The sequence below is a fragment of the Harpegnathos saltator genome, unplaced genomic scaffold, assembly GCF_003227715.2.
Source record: "Harpegnathos saltator strain DR-91 unplaced genomic scaffold, Hsal_v8.6 scaffold82, whole genome shotgun sequence".
Classification (NCBI taxonomy): Eukaryota; Metazoa; Arthropoda; class Insecta; order Hymenoptera; family Formicidae; genus Harpegnathos; species Harpegnathos saltator.
This window is the reverse complement of record NW_020230671.1, coordinates 327724-349712: the sequence shown is the minus strand read 5'-3', so window position 1 is coordinate 349712 and position 21989 is coordinate 327724. Positions and strand designations below refer to the sequence as shown.

At 42.9% G+C, this 21989-nt stretch overlaps 1 protein-coding gene across 2 annotated transcripts in view; it reads right to left on the bottom strand.

The window, feature by feature from the left end:
* Positions 1 to 7031: 7031 nt before the first annotated feature.
* LOC105180832 (uncharacterized) overlaps positions 7032 to 21989 on the bottom strand; it is an 18469-nt gene continuing 3511 nt past the window's right edge. Inside the window, exon 4 of one of the 2 annotated variants that reach the window (XM_011137132.3) lies at positions 7032 to 7174. The gene's annotated coding sequence lies outside the window, so the exon portion shown is untranslated. Of the gene's footprint in view, positions 7175 to 19238; positions 20681 to 21989 lie in introns of those variants that run through there. The other variant, XM_019840295.2, reaches the window with a different exon arrangement.

The following is a 21989-nucleotide window of genomic DNA, read 5'->3' as shown; positions in this document are numbered from 1 at the left end:
AAAGCATGCATGTGAAATAATAATACATTGTACTAAAACATTTTAGTGAACCACTAACTAATTTAAAGGCTGATGTATAGTAAATACAGTGCAGAAAGCGGCATGTGAAACATACTAAAAATTCTTCATTTTTATCCACTTGTATTGTGTATTCAAGGCAACGTATAAGCATTTAAATTACAAGAAATCACAAAAAATTGTTCCTCGCATATAGTTTTGGAATTACCATAATTCTTACTGATATTTTCACGAATTAGAAAAACTGACTTTTTGCCAGGTTTTTACGATTTTAGACCACCGTGCGGCGAGCTCATCGCGTCTCATCTCGGCGTAACACCCGGAAAAGCATTGGACGCTGCTAGGACGCTGCTGGGCTCTCGCGGGCTCGCGGTTTAAAAATATCATCCCGGAATGTCAGCCTGAACATTCGCGCGTCTTGCTCTTCGCCGGCGGTTGCGGACGGACGAGGAAGTGCCGCGAACGTATCGGGCAAACTCGATCGCAATTAAAACTTTGCGCTCGATAACTCTTTTTTCAGTGCCGTTCACTCCAAGGTCGCTTTCTTATCTCTCTCTCTCTCTCTCTCTCTCTCTCTGTGTCTCTCTCTCTCTCTCTCTCTCTCTCTCTCTCTCTCTCTCTCTCTCTCTCTCTCTCTCTCTCTCTCTCTCTCTCTCTCTCTCTCTGTCTCTCTGTGCACTTTTGCACATTTCTCTCGCGTGCGCATATATTTTTTTTCTTTTTAGTGAGAATCTCAATCAATGCTGCTGTTAATTGGAAATGGCGATCGATGGACGCCGCTATGGGGTCCCTCGCGAGCATAAGGAATCAATAATCGGTTCAGGAGAGAGAGAGAGAGAGAGAGAGAGAGGAGGAGGAGGAGGAGGAGGAGGAGAAAGAAAGAATGAATGAACAGAACGTTTGTTAACGTCTTAGGGCCAGCTGTCCGAAGGCATACGCCATAGACGAAAATAGACAAGGTGAAGATATCGGAGGATACCTCAGAATACATTAGGATGTGCATGAAGAATCAGGACAGATATCCAAGCGAGATACCGGGAGTTTCGGCTCACGATGAAGGAGCGTGTGAATTCGAGCGCACTCGCGCCTCTCGCAAATCGATCTCTCCCATCTCTGTCTCTCCCACCGCTTCTTGATCCCGTTGTCTCGTCTCCCAAGGAGGCCTTCTCGCGAGTGCGGGCCCATCGAAGGAATGGAGAGATAGAAAACCAGAGAAAGAGAGAGAGGTGGGAGAGAGGGTGGGAGGGAAGGAAGGAAAAAGAGAAAGAGAACATGGACGCGGCCGATCGGCCGGCAAAGTTCGATTCCAAAATCGTATTCTCGACCGAGGCAACGATCTCCTTATCGACACGTGCGGTTTCCCTCTCCCGACGACCTCGGTGCCACCTACTGTCCACTTTCGTTCGGGTCACTCGCCCGCCCGGCGAATCAGGCACGCGAGATATTGCCGAGCAAGTCCTCGACACTCTTCCCCCGCGTCTCGGATGACGTCAAGATGAGGACACCGATAGCGATATCGCCACGTGTCGCGCGAGACGCGACTGAAATCGCGACGAGATGCGACGTGATGCGACGCAGACACGGTAAGAAAGCCTTCACGCGGCTAGTTATCAGTCGGCACGCGGATTACCGTGTGGTCAAAAGCGAGAGGAATTTTCGGGATGATCCTTACGGCGTAGGGGAGGTGAAGGAGAGTTGGTACCATGGGAGAGAATTGGGACTGTACCATTTTCTTTTTAACAGTTGATAGTACACGTTGAAGTAAAATACAGCTGGTGCGTCTCTACATGATATCCTTAAAAAGTTTGTTACCAAGGTTAAAAGAAATGCAGTTTTAAAACAGGAAAAATATTAAATCATTTTTGAACATCAAAAGTAAATATTTTCTTCTTTAATGTATGTGATATGTCTTTTTGTTGGTTGCATTTTACAAAAAATTAATCAATATACTCTAATATATAGTTTTTAACTTTTACTACACAGGTGTGCCCTCTTATCTCTTAAAAGAGTCTTTATCATCAGCAGCTATGATTAAAGCATTTACCCCGCTGAACATTCGAAATGCTTTTAAAGAAACAAGAATTTTTCCTTTTAATTCTTATATTTTCTCTCTCTCTCTCTCTCTCTCTCTCTCTCTCTCTCTCTCTCTCTCTCTCTGAAGAAGATTATTTAATGACAGTTGTTACGAATAAATATGATCTTAAATTAGTCACAACAGATACACCTGTTGTGATCCACCAACAGAGTCACTTTACCTCGTGAGATATCTTCGTCTCAAGTGAAAATCAATCATGATCAAGTTAATCCCAGCTCCATCTACATCACGCATAGAACCAACAAAAGAAGAAAACAACTTGTTTCCCTAGCTAAAATTCATCCGTTGGCTAAAGCAGCATCATGCAGAAAAAACAACCAAGGGTCGAAAACCAGTTAAAACAAGAATTATTCTCTTTTCTTTTATGTTTATAAAACTTCGCTAAATTGCCTAATTTGCTTAATTGCCTTTTTATGTTTATGAAACTGTGATTTTAATTTTATTGGTTGCTAGAAATTGTTTTATTTTATTTAGAACTTTCTTAGGAACACGTTGTTGAAAGTAAAAAAGATTTTGTCTTGTATTTTATTTGGGCAACCATAATAGTTTATGTTAGTTATGTTAATAATAATGTTAACAATAATATATATTTGTGTATGTATGGATTACTTTTATACGTGTTATATATAATTAAACTAATATGTGAATTAATGATTAAAATATAGTTACTTTTTACTTTGTCCCAATTCTCCCAACCATCTATCCCACCACTCCCAAGTAGGGGGGGGGGACAATCGGGACAAATTTTCCTCTTCATAATTTCTTTCATAATATTCTTAATTGTCAAGACAGTTTATTCCAATTTTGCACTATATTTCTCAATAGAACAACAAATCAATCTCAATCATCATTATTAAGAAATTCTGAAGAACACAAGTTGTAGGAGGCAAAATATCAAAACTCCCAAGTGTCCCCCATCTCCCCTATGTTTTTTATGAAATGTCTTCTATTATTCACGAGTCCGCGTCTGATATTTCGGATGAACGAAGCGCGTCAGATATCGCCGACAACGGCTAATTATCCATTATTTCGCTCATCCGGACGACAGCGTGAGTCTTCGGTCGCCGATTGATCTGGCCGCCGGTGGGTCGACACTGATCTGCATGATCGTTTAATACGCCTGCTTCGATTAATTTTGTATTCAGATTTTTCGCGTTAATCTGTCGAACGGTGAACGACAGCGAAACTACGCTCGAGTCGCTTACTTCTAAATTCTCCGCTTGTCGTCAGCGTATCGATCGTGTAATAATATATCAATTATGCCAATCGGTTGTAAATTAATCACGCTATTTTTCACGTTATTGCCAGGATCCGACATCTCTCGAAAGCGGCTTATCTGATAAGCCGATGAAATCATCAACAGCCCAGCGAAATTTTACGAATCCAATTGCGACACTCGTCCTGATTTGAATTCTTCGACCAACAGAAAGCGCAAATTACGTATTCGCGAAAGGAAAAAAAAAAAGAAAAAGAAGAAAACGCTCGACACGAATCATCTTACGCCCTTGTGTTAATTAAGAAGCTCGCGATAAAGTCGACCGAGTAACTGCGATCTTTTAGCCGAATTTAAACACACACACACACACACATACGCGCACGCGCGCACCCGCAGAACTCACCATTTTCAAATATACAGCTGGCATTTGCATCGAACGCGGGGAAGTTCCGCGATGCCTGCAGTAAATCAAAACGAGTTTGACTTCTTCACAGTCATAAATTAATATCGTAGCTATGAGAGCTCTCCTCTACTTATCGCCACGTGGAGCCGCCGACTCGCGCGATATCTTTCCGCGATTAATAAGCGGAGTGCAATGCTCGCTGACAGAAACAGCCGTCTCAGATAATACGATCAACAATCGCCACTTGATATATCGCCGAGCTCGGTGCTACCGATGCAACTCGTCCGACCGATGAAACTCATCAATTTCCGGCCTCTGCATACTCAAGCTCAACTCTGCTGACTCGGAGCGCTCGGTCTCGCGTCTCGCATTGTGGCGAGCGACTTCGTCGAAATACTTTGTCGTTCGCTTCGATCAAACAGTCTCTTACATCTCCCGTATAACCGAATAAAACCAGTAAAACGAGAGCGATTGCTCTCTCCGCGTACTTCGCCTTCGATCGTGTCTTGCGTATGTAAGATACGAGACGGTCAGGTCATTTTGATGAGAAGCTCCTCGGCCGCTTTTATATAGATGTAGTATACAAAAGTTTCAGTCTTTTCTTCAGCCCTAATCATTAAAGAGCTGAAAGAAAGAATGTTTGAATATTTGAGCATTTGAATATTAAAGAAAAGAATATTTATTAAGAGTCTAATGTAACTGTTTTAAATTGAAATATTCTCCCGCTGTTTTGTGTCTTTGTGAGGTTGGTACTGAATTTTTTAAAACGCCATATTACAAATAATTGATGCACATAACCCTAAAAATAACAGCGTGATACCACGAGCGATGGAAAACTTTATCTTCGACACTGCGTTCGATATGAATTCCAGCAAGGAAAAATGCTGCTGTAGCGCGTGAATCAGTTTGCTCCGTTCTTGGGGAAAGTATTGTGTCGCATAATACGTGCAAATATTGGTTTCGTCGCATTAAAAACGATGATTTTAGTATGAGCAATCGTCCGCGCTCTGGAACACCATGAAAGCTTGAGGCCGACAATTTGGAAGCGTCGTTGAATGAAAACCCGTCCCAAACGCAAGCAGAACTTGCAGAACAGCTCGGAGTTGACCAAGCGACAGTTTCAAGATGACTGCATGAAATGAGAGAAATTCAGAAGTTCGGAAAATGGCTGCCGCGTAAATTGTGGCAAAACAGCATTATTCGCTAATTGAGCACGTGCGTTTCAATGCTCTCCAGAGAGCGGAAAAAAGATTTTCTATCAAAAATTGTTACTGGCGATAAAAAGCGGATTATGTATGATACTCCTAAGTGTATGATAATCTTAAATTCGCGGATGGACTCCGGATAACCTTCCATGTCAGTAGCAGAGGCGGAGGAATATAAAGTTTTTCGTCGCTCGTTGTGTCAACCGTTATTTTCAAAGTTACACAAATGAATCATAATGAATGGCGTTTTAAAAAGCTTAATACCAACCTTATAAAGACACCAAACGGTGGGAAAATATTTCAATTTAAGATAATTGCATTAGAGGGCTGAGAGGAAAGATCAAAATTAGGCGTTTTGCGTACGCCTAATATTAGATTGGTACAAAAATAATTGCGGTTTTTACGTATCGAGTATAAAGACGCATAGATCGGTTAAAAATTATATTTACTAATCAAAATAAAGCTGGCCCGCGCACATTTCTCCCAACGGGAAACAAGTTTGTTTATTCCTACAAGATAGAAGATCTGGAAGAGATAACGGTAACTAGAAAAATCTCGGCGCTTAAAAGCTTTTCGCTTTTAAAATCGCGATTATTTTTGCACCGATCCAATATAGTCGTGCAGTCCGACTCGCGAGGTGACTTTTTTGCAGAAACAGCGCGCCTTGAAAATCCCGGGCGCAGCGCAGCCCCGTGTCTTCTCTCCCTCTCGCCCCGTCAAGTCGCGATCTGCTTCTCCAAATTTTCCTCCAAAATTTTCGCAGAACGGCCGGAAGAAGAAAACTCGAGATTGTCCCGCGCGAATCAAAGACGAGAAACCGCGCGGAGCCGTCGGGAGAGCCGAATCGCGCTTTTAGCGCTCTCTCTTCTCGATGTACATACACGGCGGTATTTGCATACACGTGTACATCTCGACGGTGCGATCTGACTGGTCGCTTCGCGGTAGCTCGCTTAGCATATGAATGTTCGTTGAATGACTCGCCGCTCTGAGCGGCCGTGCAACGTCTGTAACATCTATCTGCGCCACGAATCGTTTCTCTTCCATTCGCGCGAAACTCTTGTCGGCCTCTCTCTCTCTCTCTCTCTCTCTCTCTCTCTCTCTCTCTCTCTCTCTCTCTCTCTCTCTCTCTCTCTCTCTCTCTCTCTCTCTCTCTCTCTCTCTCTCTCTCTCTCTCTCTCTCGCCAGACTTTTCACGAGACTTTTCTCGCCGTGCGTACACGCGTGGCGATACCATCGCGCGGCGTGAACAAATGTGAAAATTTACCGTATAATCACACGTGACGCACAACAGGCAGCTCGTTGAACAATGATAAGGCTCGATATGCGATAAGTACGATTCTAAAGGTGGAGATAGTCGATCGCTCATAAACTCGAGCTCTAACGCCGCGTAACTCCGCGACGACGGCGGCGTCGAATCAGAATAAGTAAAAAAGAGAATGACAGAGAGGGGGGCGGGACAGCGAGGGGGAGTCACACTCTTGGCCGTCGTCGCGGCGGACTCTTGACGTCGCGCGCGGCGTCGTCCCGCGACTGCGTCGTTCGCTATTCAGGAGCGAGTAAACAGCGGATTAAACGCCCTCCGGCTCCTTGGTCTCCTAACGAAGTGCCATTCGACGTATATTCGACGATAAACAGTAATCTCGTAAACGGCAAAAACGCACGAGGTTGTTATTGTGAAGAAATATGACGTGTCCGCGGCGCGGCGCGCGGACAGCGACGTGCACGTGCCTAGCCTAAGCGCCCGTCCCGTCATCAATCTAAAGTGAGATAGACGACGATGACGACGACGACGACAGTTGTTCATGCGAAATTCATCATGTCATCAGGAGATCATAGTAATAGCACCGCGGCCTCTCACGTGCGAGTCCCAGCCGCGGAATTACAGTCGCGCGCACGCCGGACGACCCGCGTTGCGCCGGCATATCTGCTCGCTCCTCGGCGCTCCTGAGCGCAAAATCAAAAGTTTACCCTTTAAAAGTTACCCTCGAAGAAAATCGCATGAAGAGGGAATTATATGCGGAAGACCGTTTTGAAAGCTACTTTTACGAATTTTTTTGACAGAAACGGTAAAATCAATGGACTTGAAGTGTTCACAGTGTATTCATTAACGTTCAGAGTTAAAATAAATCTTATTGGATCACAATAACCGATCCAATTTGTAATTATAGATAAAACTGCAGTCATCCGTTTGCGAGCTTCACGTTTGCTGTCGACATAACTGCGGGTCTCTCACTACTCTGAAACCAAAAAATGAGACAGATCTTTGAAATACGTATACCATTTGCCATTGTAGCCATTGTATAAAAATGAAAGCAGTGAAGCTACCAAGCATGGAAAAATAATGGCTGTGCAAAAAAAAGTAACAAAAATGAAGCTTTTTTCAATTTGTAATCATGGTTAAGAAAAATGGATAAAAAATATATAACTGTATAAATACTGTATTCGAGGTAGAGGCGAAAACTACATGTCTACTGTATATTATGTAAAAATTTCAAGTTATTCGGTTCAATAATTTTTACGTAATCGTGTAGACAGTTTAGGAAAATGGTGTTTCCGAATAAACGCGTTTAAAATTTCACGTGTATGTTTCATGTAGATAGTTACACTGAAAATTTCAAGTCCGTTGATCTTACCATTTCTGTTAAAAAAATTCCTAAAAATCGTCTTGCAAACGGTCTGCTCCGCATGCAGTCCCCTCCTTAATGCTGTCACGCGGGTGAAATTTCACCCCGATATATATATATTTTTTATTTTAGAAATAAAAAAAGTCAGGCAAAACAGATATTAGACGAATATTAGATGAAAAATAGAGAAGTCATTATTTGCAGTGGATAATATAATATTCGATAAGACCAGGACAAGATTCGCATAGGTGGAAATTTCATCCCTGACAGTCCTTAAAGGTTAAGCAAGGTAAAGCAAGAATATGCCGTCGAGCAATGCGCGCGAACCGCCAATTCGAACTTTGAACACGTTTGTCTTCATTTATATTTATTATCAATATTTCGCGCATTTCAAGAAAGGAACGCGAGCTTCGAAGGCCTATCCGCCTCTCTCTCTCTCTCTCTCTCTCTCTTTCTCTCTCTCTGGCTTCTTTCGAATGGCGACGTCAGAGTCGCGGAAATACCATATCCCTGCACATCGCGTACTAGTTAATCGCGCGAGAAATCCGGCGTCATCCCGGCCTCCAGCACGCCCTGTCGCGCGGGGGGGGGGGCAGGGGGGAAGGGTCGCAGAGTATCTGCTCTTCCGCGGAACGCATCAGCCGGAGCTTTCGTTGCGTAATCGGCGAGGTCGCGCGGTGCCACGTGTGTGCCAAAGGATGTGAGAGAATCTTCCCCTTCTTCACCTTCCTTTCTCCCTTGCTCCAGCGTGCCGTCGCCTTCGCCAGCTAATTAGCCGGGACAACATCCATCCGAGCGACACCTGATCAATAATTCATCGACGCCCGAAGAGTCTCCCGGCTCTCCCCACCGGTCTGCGAGTATCACCGCGGGGGTTCAAGTTCCGACGTGACGTCGACGGGTGTCACGCTGGCCGAGGATGAACGGGAAGGTCGAATTCGAAATCCCAGGCCGTCGAGATCGGGTACTTCGAACATGTGAATCGGTAGAAACGTTTCCGACCGGACGAGTGATCGCATCAATCATCGACTCGTTGATTTCCAGCGAAGATACCCGCACTTTGCCTCTCAGCCGTTCCCCCTCCCCCGCGGTGAGACTTGCTCGCTTCTTCACCGGCGGAAATTGCGATTTTGCTGTAGATCTAAGTCTGTAATATACAAATTTATTGTACCCGAGCCGATTTTCCACGTTCACGGCGATGGGAACAACGTTTCTCATCGCCGCGCCTTGCGAGCGGTGACGCTATCGGTGTTTGCGACTGAGTCAATAAAGGGAAGGACGATCGTTATTGCTAATTAAGCAACATTTTGCCGATCGCAAGGCGCCATAAAATCGCCGATTGTAAGTAAGGCGTCTCGGCGAAAGATACACCGGTCGCGTTCCAGAGAGCAGCTCGGGCCTGAAATTTTTTGTTTCCGCACACACACACACACACACACACACACACACACACATATCGGTATCAGCGGAAAGCACGCGAGCCTCCGACAGATTCAGCAATCGCGTGGCTTTTTCCACGAGAGCTGGCCTCTCGTTTCGCGTGCGCCGCACCGGAGACAGTCGCTCCTGCAGAGCACTACGTTGAATTACGCAAGAAACTGGCGATCCTTGACCTCGTCGTTGCGCCGTACAATTTTTGCGCGAGTGTAAGCAATGCAATCAGCCTGCTCCGAGCTCAACAATATATAATATCTTTAACCGGTTGTTAAACAAAAAAGTATCCGCGGACGCGCGCGCGCGCGCGCGTGTGTGTGTGTGTATGTGCGTGCGAACACGTGTACATTTTTTTCTTTTCCCTCTCGGCGATTTTATCGGCTCAACAACACGTGCCGTCCCAAGGTACCGCTCCGCGACAGCCGATACTCGCTGACATATATCGATACCGAGCCAGGGGGAGACGTCGATGGAACGTCTCACATGTCGCACATTTGCGCGCATAAGCGCGGTGTGTTATAACACCGTATTTGCATCTCTTGTGCAATGCGTATCGGTATCGGGAAGGAAAAGAGGAGCAACGCATATTACCGCATCGAGAAACGCGTAGTGTTTTTCGTATCGTAATCGATAAAACAAGCCACAATATGCGTGTATATACGTTTTTAAGGCAGACTCAAGGTTTTTGTGGGAAAAAATCCGAAAATGTTGCGTCATAGGAGTAACTTGTGGTCACTCGTACTCTGAAACATACATTTTCCAGCCTGCTGTTAATTTCTTTAGGCTTAGCCTACTTGGGCCTGGTTAGGGTTTGTAGAGAGAGGGGGTCGATTGAAGGTCTGAAATTTGTGTGAAATAATGTAATCTTGAATTTGTTTTGCGCAGAAATGGATCGGGCAATGTACAGTCACGTGCATTAATTCACGCCGTGAGAGAAGTATTGTTCCCCCACTCCGGCCGGTCGTTCTCCGTCAGCTGTCAGAGGCTAACCGGGTCTAACGCGAAATTGTTAGAAGAAGCCGTAAAGTCAAACAATAGGTGTCTCTAAGACCAAATCTAGAATATTGTAAAAAAGTGTTTACGAACAGACATGAATCGTCAAGCTGAGGTATTTGTTTACATTTCGTGCTAGACCCGACCGACCTTCGACAACTGGAGCGGAGACTGACGGCCGGAATAGGGAAACAACGCTTCTCCTCTCGTACCGCGAATATTAATGCATTTGTATATAGGGTGAAGAAAAAGGATAAAACCGATAAAATATCTCGAAAAGAAGGCATTTTGGAATAGAATGCTCCAAGAGTTGTAGAGCATAAAGAAATCTATTGATTGGTGACATTAATTTGAGCTTTAGATGATCTTGGAAAGTCCGGTCAAGGTCAACATAAAAATCTTATAATAAATAGAACCTCTATTATTATTATAAATTCTTATAACTTGTAACATCGAGTCATTTTTTAAATATAACAATAAAACTGTTTTGGGTTAAATATTTTGCAAGATATGGATTGATAAAGTTCAAATTTCATCAAAATTCGTCACTCCCGTTTGTTTACCACAAATCCTGTTTGCTATGTGTGTGTGTTCGCACAAGAATATTGCAAAAGATATCTGACATTTCTCAACTCAATGGTTTTATCAAATTGATTTCGTCAGTTATTCTTTATCTTAATTTTTTTGATATCCACAGGTTTTATTTTATAAATAAACATAATCGGTCGTATAAAAAAAGTCAAGTGTTAAGTTAGAAGATTTTTAAGGCTATTTAATTATTCCTCGTCTCTCAATCCTGTTCCACCTGTTCGAGAAGGTTTTATCTTCAGAAAAATAAAACCTTTGTACCTTGTAGGTTCGGAAAAGTACAACTTTTGTATTCTTCTAAAATATACTGGAGCTCCATCTTGCTGAAATCGTGCGCGATTAATTACGATGATTAATATTTCTATGAAGTTCAAAAGTAGTTTCATCGCTAAAGACAATGTTATTTATGAAGTCATTTCCGCGAGCCTGTACAAGTTCACAAAATTCACAATCTCCCATCGAAATCTGAACTAACTCCTGCACATAATGTATTTTATAAAGATGCTATCTGTGCTTCTTTACAATATTACTCGCCGATCGTTGGCTGATTTCATTTTCTGCAACAACTTTTCCAGTGAACGTATTAGATATTTCGATAAAGCTTTGCAAAATCTCTCTTTCCATCATTGAACACAAATTTATTGTCCACTGTGTGCGGACGATCCTATTTGAACAAAATGCTGAATTGTTTTTACAACTGTGAATTTTGCACGTTAAAAGTTGCAGTAAAAGAATTACATATCTCTTGATATGACCTCTATTCATGCTCATTCCTTTTTATTATTAACAGATAGATGCATTCTTTCTCTTTCCGATAACTTAATCATTATTTAATTCTTGCAAACAAGGAGTAAATCAAATTTATTAGATGACAGAAAATTATTTCTCGTGACAAACTTCCCCACAAAGATGTAAAATGCTGAAGAACGATATTAGGAGCTACGAAACGAAAGAAATGCTAGAGGGCGTTTATCCGAATATCGAATGGTGGAAATACTCATGCTGGCAGTATTTGAATCTTATCAACCCCTATCTCGGAAAGTGCTTAACCTAAAAATGTTTATTGTAATGTTTTGAAAATGTCTCAATATCAGTTACAAGAACATAATAATTAATAAATAATCATAATAATAAATAATAATAATAATAAATAATAAAGAATAAAAGTTTTTATTTAAGACTTTTAGATCTTGCCCGGACTTTTTTTTTCAATCAAAGCTTAATTAAACATCCCCAGTTAATAGACTTTATTAAGCCCTACAACTTTTGTACAAAACATTTTTTTTTTCTAAAATGGCTTGTTTTCGGGACTTGTTTACTGGTTCCATACTCTTTTCTCACCCTGTATATTGGCAAATACTTCCGAGCTTCTTCCTGCGGAAACTTTAACCCTTTAACTGCTACGGTCGAGATAACTCGAGTGTGGAAAAAAATGGCGGCCTTGCTACGATCGAGTTTACTCGATTTGCACTTTCAATGTGTAATACCCATTTAATTTAGTTTGTAAAAAGCATTTGAATTGAGCGGGCATATAGTGCCATTTCTTATCATTATAAAATATTTTACAATTGTAAAAATAACTCAGTAAAGAGGATCATACCGGTCATTTAATATCTCAGCAGTTAAAGGGTTAAGTCGTGAAAACTCGTCGTATATATTTCTGTACGGCTTGTTCTGTTGATAGCAGAAAAAAGGCCGCGGTTTTTACTTCGGTAGCATTTGCAAGCATTCGTCAAAAAAGAAGTGCACATGGCAACGGCAGCACGTGCTGTTGCCGCTGCGGCACGTGGAGGAGCGACGCAGCGACCTCAGCCGCGTTCCTTCTCGCTCTCGCGGACTTCTCGAGCCGTAGAAAGGCATAATCGATTCGCCGCCTTTCCTGAACGCCGCATCATCCCGTCGCCGTACACGTGAACGTTGCTCCAGAAATACCATCGGCGCAAAATTTCACGACGATTCTTGCATAAGTCGGTCTCTGCATCATAATATTGCTCCCGGACCGCGGCCGACGCGACGGGCCGGTGAGAGGTTCCCCTGCGACTCCCTACACGTACACGGATGGGACATTGTAGCAAAAGTTATTACGAAATCTCTGTGATCTTTGGACTTTCATAAAGAAATACGCATCGAGATCGCCGTAAAAATCCTCCGTGTATAAAAGCCCTAAGCAAGTTACACTTTTTTTACGTTTTCACTCCAACGACTTCAATGTTTCGTTTTGTCTTCAAGTTTTTGTTTTATCTGTAATAATCCGTATCGGTGTAGCCCAGCTTTACCGCGAAGCTATCGCGAGGAGAAATATAATATTAACGTAATTTTTACCGTATGGTATTTTCTCCGTGCACAGCCAACGCACGGCTCCCGCCGAACTTTCGCTCTTTCAGACCCGCTCGGCCGTTTCCGTTCGTTTCGCAAACGAACGAATGGATACGCCTCATCGTGCGTATAATAAGTGCATATTACGTAGAAATGCAAATGGCTGCGCGCAGCGGCTCCGCGCGACGCGATTCTCCGCGAGAAAGCGAAGGAGGGAGCCAAATACGACGCGCCTCGCCGAGTCCTCCGGAGGAGAGGATTCTCTCACGAGGACCTTAATAACGAGACATCGCGATAAGCCGGAGAAGAATAAACATCGCGAGAAAAAAAAAGATCTGTCGTTTGACAACGCAACTCTGCAAACAACAAATAATCCCCCCTTCACACGAGACTGAAAGACGTCGTTTCACGACGTCCTGACCGCGTCTGCCGCGTCGTCTCGAGGACGACGTTCGTTAATAAAGACGCACCGAGATGCTCTTGCTGGACACCGGCAAGGACAGCCACAGGCAGACGCTGTTCCAAACAATGACCGAGACACATCCTTGCATGAACTCTGACGTTATCGGACGTTCACTTCAAAACTCCAATCCGATGTTGGGGTCAGTTTGATTACTGCAGGTAAATCGAAACGCTAATTGAAGTTTTATCTGTAAAAGTTAACTCTTAAACTAAGATGAGTGAAAATTCCCTCCGATGATATTTCTTAACTGTTGTCAACAGCGGTATCCTGCTAGGATTTACAATGTTCATAAATATTTATAGCTCATGTACATTCAAAAGAATGTACCGAATGTATGAAGACAACCGCCCTAGTAATAGGAGATAACAAAAACAACCTAGTGTCCAAGGGTTGAACAAAGTAACGGTAACATTTCGTAATTTGGTAGAGCCAGGAGCCAAAAGATGAGATGAATCGAACTTTAGGGAAAAAGTCCCATTCACGTGAATTTCGCGCCATTGGCGATCTTACCGATGTTACCCGAGCAGTCGTTGTTTGTGCGAACTCCACCGAGTTCCTTTGTCTCAGCGGCGTCTAATGAAGGAATGATTTGCATAAAACTTACCCTGAGGAAAGATGCAAACGACGCGTGTGCATGCGATTATGTCACGGCCGAGCGTGCCGCGCTTACGCGTCTCTTCGCGATTTGGCGCAGCAGTCACCTGCGAGCTGCCAACAGTTCGCAGATGGCAAACTGAGGATGCGAAAAAGCATTCTTGGGGGTGCGAGGAAAAGTGATTGTAAGTAATAATGATTAAGATGAATTCTGGAATAATCCGGCATTTTTGCCATCAAAGTAAAAAGAATGCTATTAAAATTATATATTTTTTATTATTATATTAGTGTTATTATATTAGTATTATATTAGTATTATTATATTATTATATCATAAAATTATACATTTTATATTATTAGAAATTGAATATCGTTTTTGATTTTTAACTTCTTACCTTAAAACCTCAACAACTAATTTTTACCATAAAACATGCGAGTAATTTTTTTTTGTAGGGAGTGCGAAGGTTCGTTACTAAATTTTTAAGGGTGCGAAATACAAGCAAAGCTGGGAAATCCTGGCCTAAACTGAAGAAAAAACAAAGTTAGATTTATGATTTAACTATCAGTTAATTTATCAAGAAGTTGAAACAACCTCCTTGGTCCTTGGTTGTTCTTCCGTCAACCGGTTTATCTTTGTTTTTCCTTTAATTTAGACAAAGGCAGACATATGATTCAACTATCAGTTAACTTAGCAAGAGGTTGGAAGAACCGGCCCCTGATCCGACTAAACAGCCAGGCGTTTCCATGTATTGCGTGACGCTTAATCCGAATAGTTGCAGAATCACACTTCGTCGGCATGCCACGCGCCCCGATCGGCCTCGAATTCCGCTCTGAGACGGAAGATCAAGCGGGACATAATGCACTGTTTTCTCATTGATCTCTTGCTCAACCACTCTGCTGATCCGCAGCAGCTACCTACAGATCCTTCAGTCGCCTACACGTGCGATGATGCGGGAAGAGCGTCAGAGACAAACAAGTGACGCAAAGCGATGAAATTGATATCGATTATTAATCAGCCGACCGCTCTTTATGTAATAGCCAATTACGCACAAGCAGAAGGGAAAAAAAAGAAAAAAACGTACTTTGCATAATACTTGATACTGGCGGCGCAAAAAGTTTATTACACCTCTCCCCGAGGCCTCTCTCCGAACGAGCATTTTCGCGTTGAGAAGAAAGACGAAATGAGAGAAGAAGGACAGAGATAAGAGCCGCGGAGAACGCACTGGGCTTCCATCGGGGGCAGAAAGGATGGCGGCGGGACGAAGGAGCAGGAGGAGCGAAAGCTGTCTTGCGGGTTTCACAAGAGGCAAGGCGAAGAGGGACGAAGATCGGAATTCGGCCTTCCAATCTGAGACATCTCGGAGGGGTTGTCGCTCTGAAATGAACGGCCAACACGTGCAACCCTACGGCGTCCTTGAGACCCCGAGGATTCCCACAATCCTTGAAACTACTAGCGCTACCAAGCGCTCGAGACTCAGCGACTTGCAATCTGCCGCAGGAATTACTCGAGTTCACACAACGACGCGTTTCACGCTTTCCACGGATGTCGAACAAAAGCGAAAGAAGTAAGGAGAGGCGTGTTTGCCCTCAAGATATTCTCTCGGGAACCTGTCGCTTCGTCGACCGCTCCGATAGAAGCGAGCCGCGTTGATCGTCGGTAATTGCAGCGTCAAATTCGGTTGGTTTATGCACGGTCGGTGCACGTAGGACGAGTCGGAAAAGTCGCGGCGGGCCCACAGATTCCTATATTATAGACTAGACCGATAACTTCTATTGGCTTTCATGTATAAAAGCGTCCCTTATGTAAAACATAGAATCGTGCGCACAGGCGCGTTGCAAGGTCTCGAAAGAGACATAACTGCGCCGTACAGGCATTTTTACTACAGAAAATATTAATATTTATCCAATATTTAATATTTATGTGAACATTAAATGTGTCATTAAATGTGACATTGCAAGAAGAAATATTAAATATTAGATAAATATTAACATGTTCTGGACTAAAAAATGCCTGTACGGTGTAGTTATATTCCTTTCGGGATTTCGCAATGCGCATACGCGGGATTTTAGTACACAGGGGGGGGTGTACTTTTAGGGGACGTGTTAACGAGACAAGTTATCAGTTTAATATATAATATAGAAGTCTGTGGGCGGGTCTTAGCGCGACATTTCCAGTCTCGCGATTCTTCCGTCAATGTCACTGATCTGATGAATCCACGCGGCGGCAAATATTGCGCTTCACGAAACAGCGAGATACGGTTATGATCTTAACGTCATTCTGAATGACACTTAAAAGGTTATAGCCGTCGCTCATTGTTTATTAAAAAATTATGAACAAACAGTTAAATAAATTTAACTAATTTAATAAATTGAATTTAATTAAATTTAAATAATTTAAATAAAAGTTAAATAAAATGTACAATTGCAGTCATATGTGAATAATCATAATACTGTTATTCATCGCACAAATATACATAATGTAAAAATAATTAATACAAAATAGAAATATATATAATATAAAATAATATTTTTTGCATTAAACCGAGCTTGGGTTAGGTTAGGTTAAGTTTTTCATCGTAAAGTGAAGCAGTGGAAGAGATTCTGCCTCTTTCCCGTCCACACGTGTATGCTTGACATTTGTATACAACACACTATACAGGGTGTCTGAGAAATTTTGGACCAACCATTTGTACAAGTAGGACAAGTAAAATTGAACAATAAAGTCATATAAAATTTTCCAAGAATGGCAATAGTTATTAAGTTATTAATTAAAACGCCTGGACCAATGAGCGCACGGGAAACGGTAAACTGGACTCGCCAGAAGTGTAAAACAATATAAAGACAAGACAAATAATATATTTCTGAATATTCGTAATAAAGACAATTGCTGATTGCATGAGGCGCGTCAACACACAAGATATTTTTCTCGTCTTCAACGGCAAGACATATTTAACGTACCAGCTGTTCTAACTTTCGGCGCCAGCACGACACTCGGTGAAAGCATGTCGTGCCGTCGACTTACTGCACTCCTGCCGGTAATTCTAGCTTGTTCTACTCGAGTTCCATACAATTCAACTAATTTCAATAATTGTTCCGCCGTATAACTATTTTTAAATTAATTTTTAAATTAATTAATTTTTTAATTGATTTTAACTGGGTGAAAATGTGTCGTGCTGGTGCCAAATGTTGCCCCGCATTTGTCACCTCGTAAAAACTTAACCTAACCTAACCCAACCAACGTTGCTATACAATATCACCAATGTCGTAATGTATGCTAATATCGTAAATTATCATAAGTTTGAGTGAAAAAATTAAAGTCAAGGTTAAAAAGTTAGTTCATTCAACTACGTTTCTATCGCACACATCCAAGTGAGTTCAGACAAACTCGTATCGAGGTGATCGTGTCATGACAAAGTATCGAATAAATCGAGGCAAATGCGTTGAAATTAATTTAGCTCATTCAAACTGTATAATTGTGTAATCGATTTACTTTGAGATTGCACACTATTCGTTTAGTTCTGTGTCCACGGACATGCTTACAATTAACATGTGCTTACATATAATTAACATCGAGACATGCGAGATAAATGGATCACTGATATAATTTACAACTCGTGATTGCCATTGCGGACGAATACCATTATTGCGTGTATCATTTTTTTTTTTTACAAGAAATTGCAATAACTGATCATCTACCACTATTAGCAAAATTTAGTCGTGAAGCGCACGTTCAATTGAGCTTCGAATCGTATGCTGTTCTGCCTCTTCGCGGTCAAATACCGGTCGTAAGATGCACACATAAACATAACATTACCAAAATATGATGTAGATGCCTGTGAAACGGAAATTTAGCCAGATATATTCAGTTCGACATAACGATAATATTAACCCGACATTGCAGCGGATAAACCTTTTTGTTAACAACTTATTAATAAACAATGAGCGACTAAGACCTCTCAAATGTCAGATTCAGAGCGACTTTGATAACTTTATAATTCAGAGTGACTTCAGATGACTTTGTCAATTTATGTTAAGGTCGCGGCTCCGTATCTCGTTGCTCCGTTATAAACACAATATTTAACCATACGGCTACACGCTCGCAAGTGTCTGCTCGTTGCGGAGTTTCCTCCATCTCGTTTCTCCTCCCAATGCGACGAGCACACTGTCGAGTCGCCGAAATTATAACTTTATCGCGAATAACTGTCTATAACTGTCGCGAACATATAACTTTCTCTCTCCTTCCCTATTTCTTCTCTCTCTCTCTCTCTCTCTCTCTCTCTCTCTCTCTCTCTCTCTCTCTCTCTCTCTCTCTCTCTCTCTCTCTCTCTCTCTCTCTCTCTCTCTCTTTAAAATCGATTTTCACACATATCACCATTTCACCGAATCTGATACATACTTTTCGTGATTAATAATGACGCCGGTTTCTAACACCGGCAAACATCTCTTTTTACGAATGGCTAGGAACAATGGTTGAGAACGTACGCGGAGATTACATACAAGGTAAAGAAAAACGATCGATCCCTCTAAATAACTGAAAATGTACGAGATAGAAAACAGTGTTGAGCACAAAAGTTGTAGGGTTTTAAGTGATACATCATATAGCAATACTAGTATGACTTCGAACAGCGTCATCAAGGTTACCGAAAAGTTATCTTGATTTTTTTTAATGGAAATTCTCATTTTATATTATATCATCTGTTCTTACCAATTAATTTAAACAATTTTTGTTTGGAAGATTTTTCTATTTGCCTGATACTTTTCGAGAAATTTAGAGAAAACTTGATAACTGTTTTAATGTTTGGTTTACGATATCTCGATAAATATTTTACAATATTCAATAACCTTTGATAATTTCAGAATCATTGTGTTAACAAAAGTTAGAGCACTGTTGTAACAGCATATTCTTAAGACCAAATAGAGTAAAAATGTCTAGTACGACACGCACACACACATACACTTTTTTTCTTTACTTTCGCTAAATAATTACCCAGATATTGTAAGTCAAATGTTGAAAAATTATCAAGTTTTCCTTAAGTATCGCAAAAAATATTAGGCAAGTAAAAAAATGTTTCAGACAAAAGTTGTTCAAACTAATTGGTAGAAGATACAAAAAATAAGGGTTTCTACTTAAAAATTCAAGATAATTTTTCCGTAACCTTGATGACTTTTTCCTTAAATATCGCAAATAATATTAGGCAAGTAAAAAGATGTTTCAGATAAAAGTTGCTCCAATTAATTGGTAGAAGAAGATAATATAATATAAAAGATAATATAATATAAAATGCAGGTTTCTATTTTAAAAATTCAAGGTGACTTTCCCGACGCTGATGAACCTTAATGACGCTGTTTAAGGTCATACTAATATTACTACGTGATGCGTCATTTAAAATCTTACAACTTCTGTACCAAAAATCTTGCATATTTTCAAAGTTATTCAGGGGGTCCAACTTCTTTCCCCGTCCCCTATAATATATAACCCTACAACTCGGTTCAATGTGTGCGAATAGCTCGCGAATAATGGATCCCGAAAATGTGCATGTGTATATGCGCGCTGCGCGCAAGACATGCCTCATTATATGAACGCATGTGCGTGAGACGCGCTTGTCTGCACGTATAATATTCAAAATTTCCACTCGCGTCACTCGCGAATACAAGCACAGCCGTCGCCGCGGCACACACCCTCGCCACGTGTGCGTGCGTGTGAGGTGACCCGCGTCACCCTGTGCCCGCGCGATTCTGGCCATGTACGTATCAGCAGCTTTCGACAGAGAGAGAGAGAGAGAGAGAGAGAGAGAGAGAGAGAGACAGCAGCTCTTGACACATTCGGAGCGCCGAGTGCTTTCGCACTCGCCTTTATTCACCTCGCACGTGGAGGCGAAGTGCACGCGCGCGGGAGCAAGAGAGAGAGAGAGAGAGAGAGAGAGTGTGAGCCAGGTATGCCGACGATGCGCGAATGAAAATAAGATAAGGCAGGAACTCCGACGGCACGTGGCTTCCCGAGAATCATGTTGACGGCCGACAACATCAAACCGGCCACCCACACTCGTGGGAGTGCGTCAAAATCGGGCGACGCGCGGCTCTCGCGCATAAACAGCAATGACGCGATAGGAACTGTCTGGGGATCGCCGAAGGTTTGCCGATGCATTTGCATTTTTTGTGTGTTCGCAACGGACGAGCAGGTGGACAACCTTGGACTACGTGCGAAGGCGGCGGCGGCGGAGGCGGTGGCGGCGTCGAAAAGCGAGAGAGAGAGAGAGAGAAAGGGAGAGAGAGAGAGAGAGAGAGATGACTCGGCGGTATCTATATATGAGCATTTCGCGTATCGCGCGTGAATTATATGCCACTCATGTAATCTCTGAATCAATTAACTATTACATTCGTCCCGGCTGTCAGTCGGGGTATGAGCGTGTTTATAAATAAACTTCTAGATTCGAAGGCGAACGTGTTCAGTGTTTAATCTTTGCCAGCAAAGCGGAAGAAACGAACAAATACGCTCCCACACACGCGCGGGCGTTTGTGTGTCACACCATTCGCAAAGATTACATTATCGCGAGCGGCCCGAGACGCGCTCTCTCTCTCTCTCCCCCTCCCTCCCTCTCTCTCTCTCGCTCTCGCTCTTGCTCTCGCTCTCTCGATGTCTCTCGAAACTGGTAGATCGTCGACGTCGGGTCGATTTTGCGCCCATCGCCACGTCCAGAATCCAACGCCGATGTTCCACGCACCGTCCCGCGCTACAAAAGAGATTCATTATGGATGTTGAATTCGCACACAGAAGCCGCCGAAGGTCAAAACGCCGGCGCGACGATTCGGCCGTTGGGCGAAATCTAGGCCGGCTCGACACGTGTCGAGACCCGACATTGCACTCGGAAGACCAGCCCTTTACCTCTCCGCCCTGACCCAAACGTCGGTCCGGAAGCGGCTGATATGGTCGCTCTTTCTCTCTCTCCCTCCCCCCCCCCTCTCTCTCTGTCTCTCTCTCTCTCTCTCGGAGAGGATCTCCTACCAATCGGCTGCCCGGCGCAAATGGAGCGGCGCATCACTGCCCGTCGTTAGGAAAGTGGTGGTACACGCAGCGAGATCAGCGGGAATCCGGCACGTGGCGACCTTGACTTTGTCCCGCCGCTGTCATCGTCGTCGTCGTCATCGTCGCCGCGTCGTGCTCTTTACGGTGTTATTATTCATGTAATAACGTTATTTCACCGGACGCTTGTAACGTACGAAAGAACGTACCGTGTCGTGCGTTCAGCAGCTGCTGGAACGTGATCGGACGTCGTTCTTTCTCTCTCTTCTCTTTCTTCTTTTCGCTTCTTATATTTTGGATTCTGTTATTATTATCTGTTTCTTTCTTTCATCAGCGACGTCTCCGCGAGTGGACGCCACTCGCGCCTCTGCGGCCCGAAGCCGCGAGATTCTTCTCGAGAATGAATCGCTTATTTTCTCTGCCTCTTATGTATATCCGCCGGATGCAATCAGACAAATATAACTAAGTTAAGTTACAGTTACAGACGGAAAAAACGGAACGAAGTTATAGTTACCAAAAGCAAATAACTGTAACCGTAACTTCGTTACAAGTAACGAGTTACTTCCCAACCCTGCACAAACAGCCGTCGCCAAATCGAGCGAATGATACGAAGATGCGATCTTCATCATCACTTCTTGAGACTAAAACACCTCAAGACTGACATCGGAAGCCCTTCTTCGATATACAAAGAGATCGCGCCTCCGCGGCCTCGTCGCGGATCGGTTCGCGCGAAATGCGCAGAATCCTTGCGAAATGCATTGCGAGTGCGCAGATTTCGACGGGTTTGCCACACGATACAGCAAAGACAACGGAAAACAATGTGCCGGCCCCACTCGGTAGGTAGGCCGAATAAATCGGTTTCAATCGATATGGATTACGAAGGGCCGGGTTGTTCCAACTTCTCGGTAAGTTAGCTGATAGTTAAATCAGTATGTCTGTCTTCGTCCAAATTGAAGGAAACACTTACAGATAAACGTATGATTTAACTATCAGTTAACTTACCAAGAGATTGGAACAAC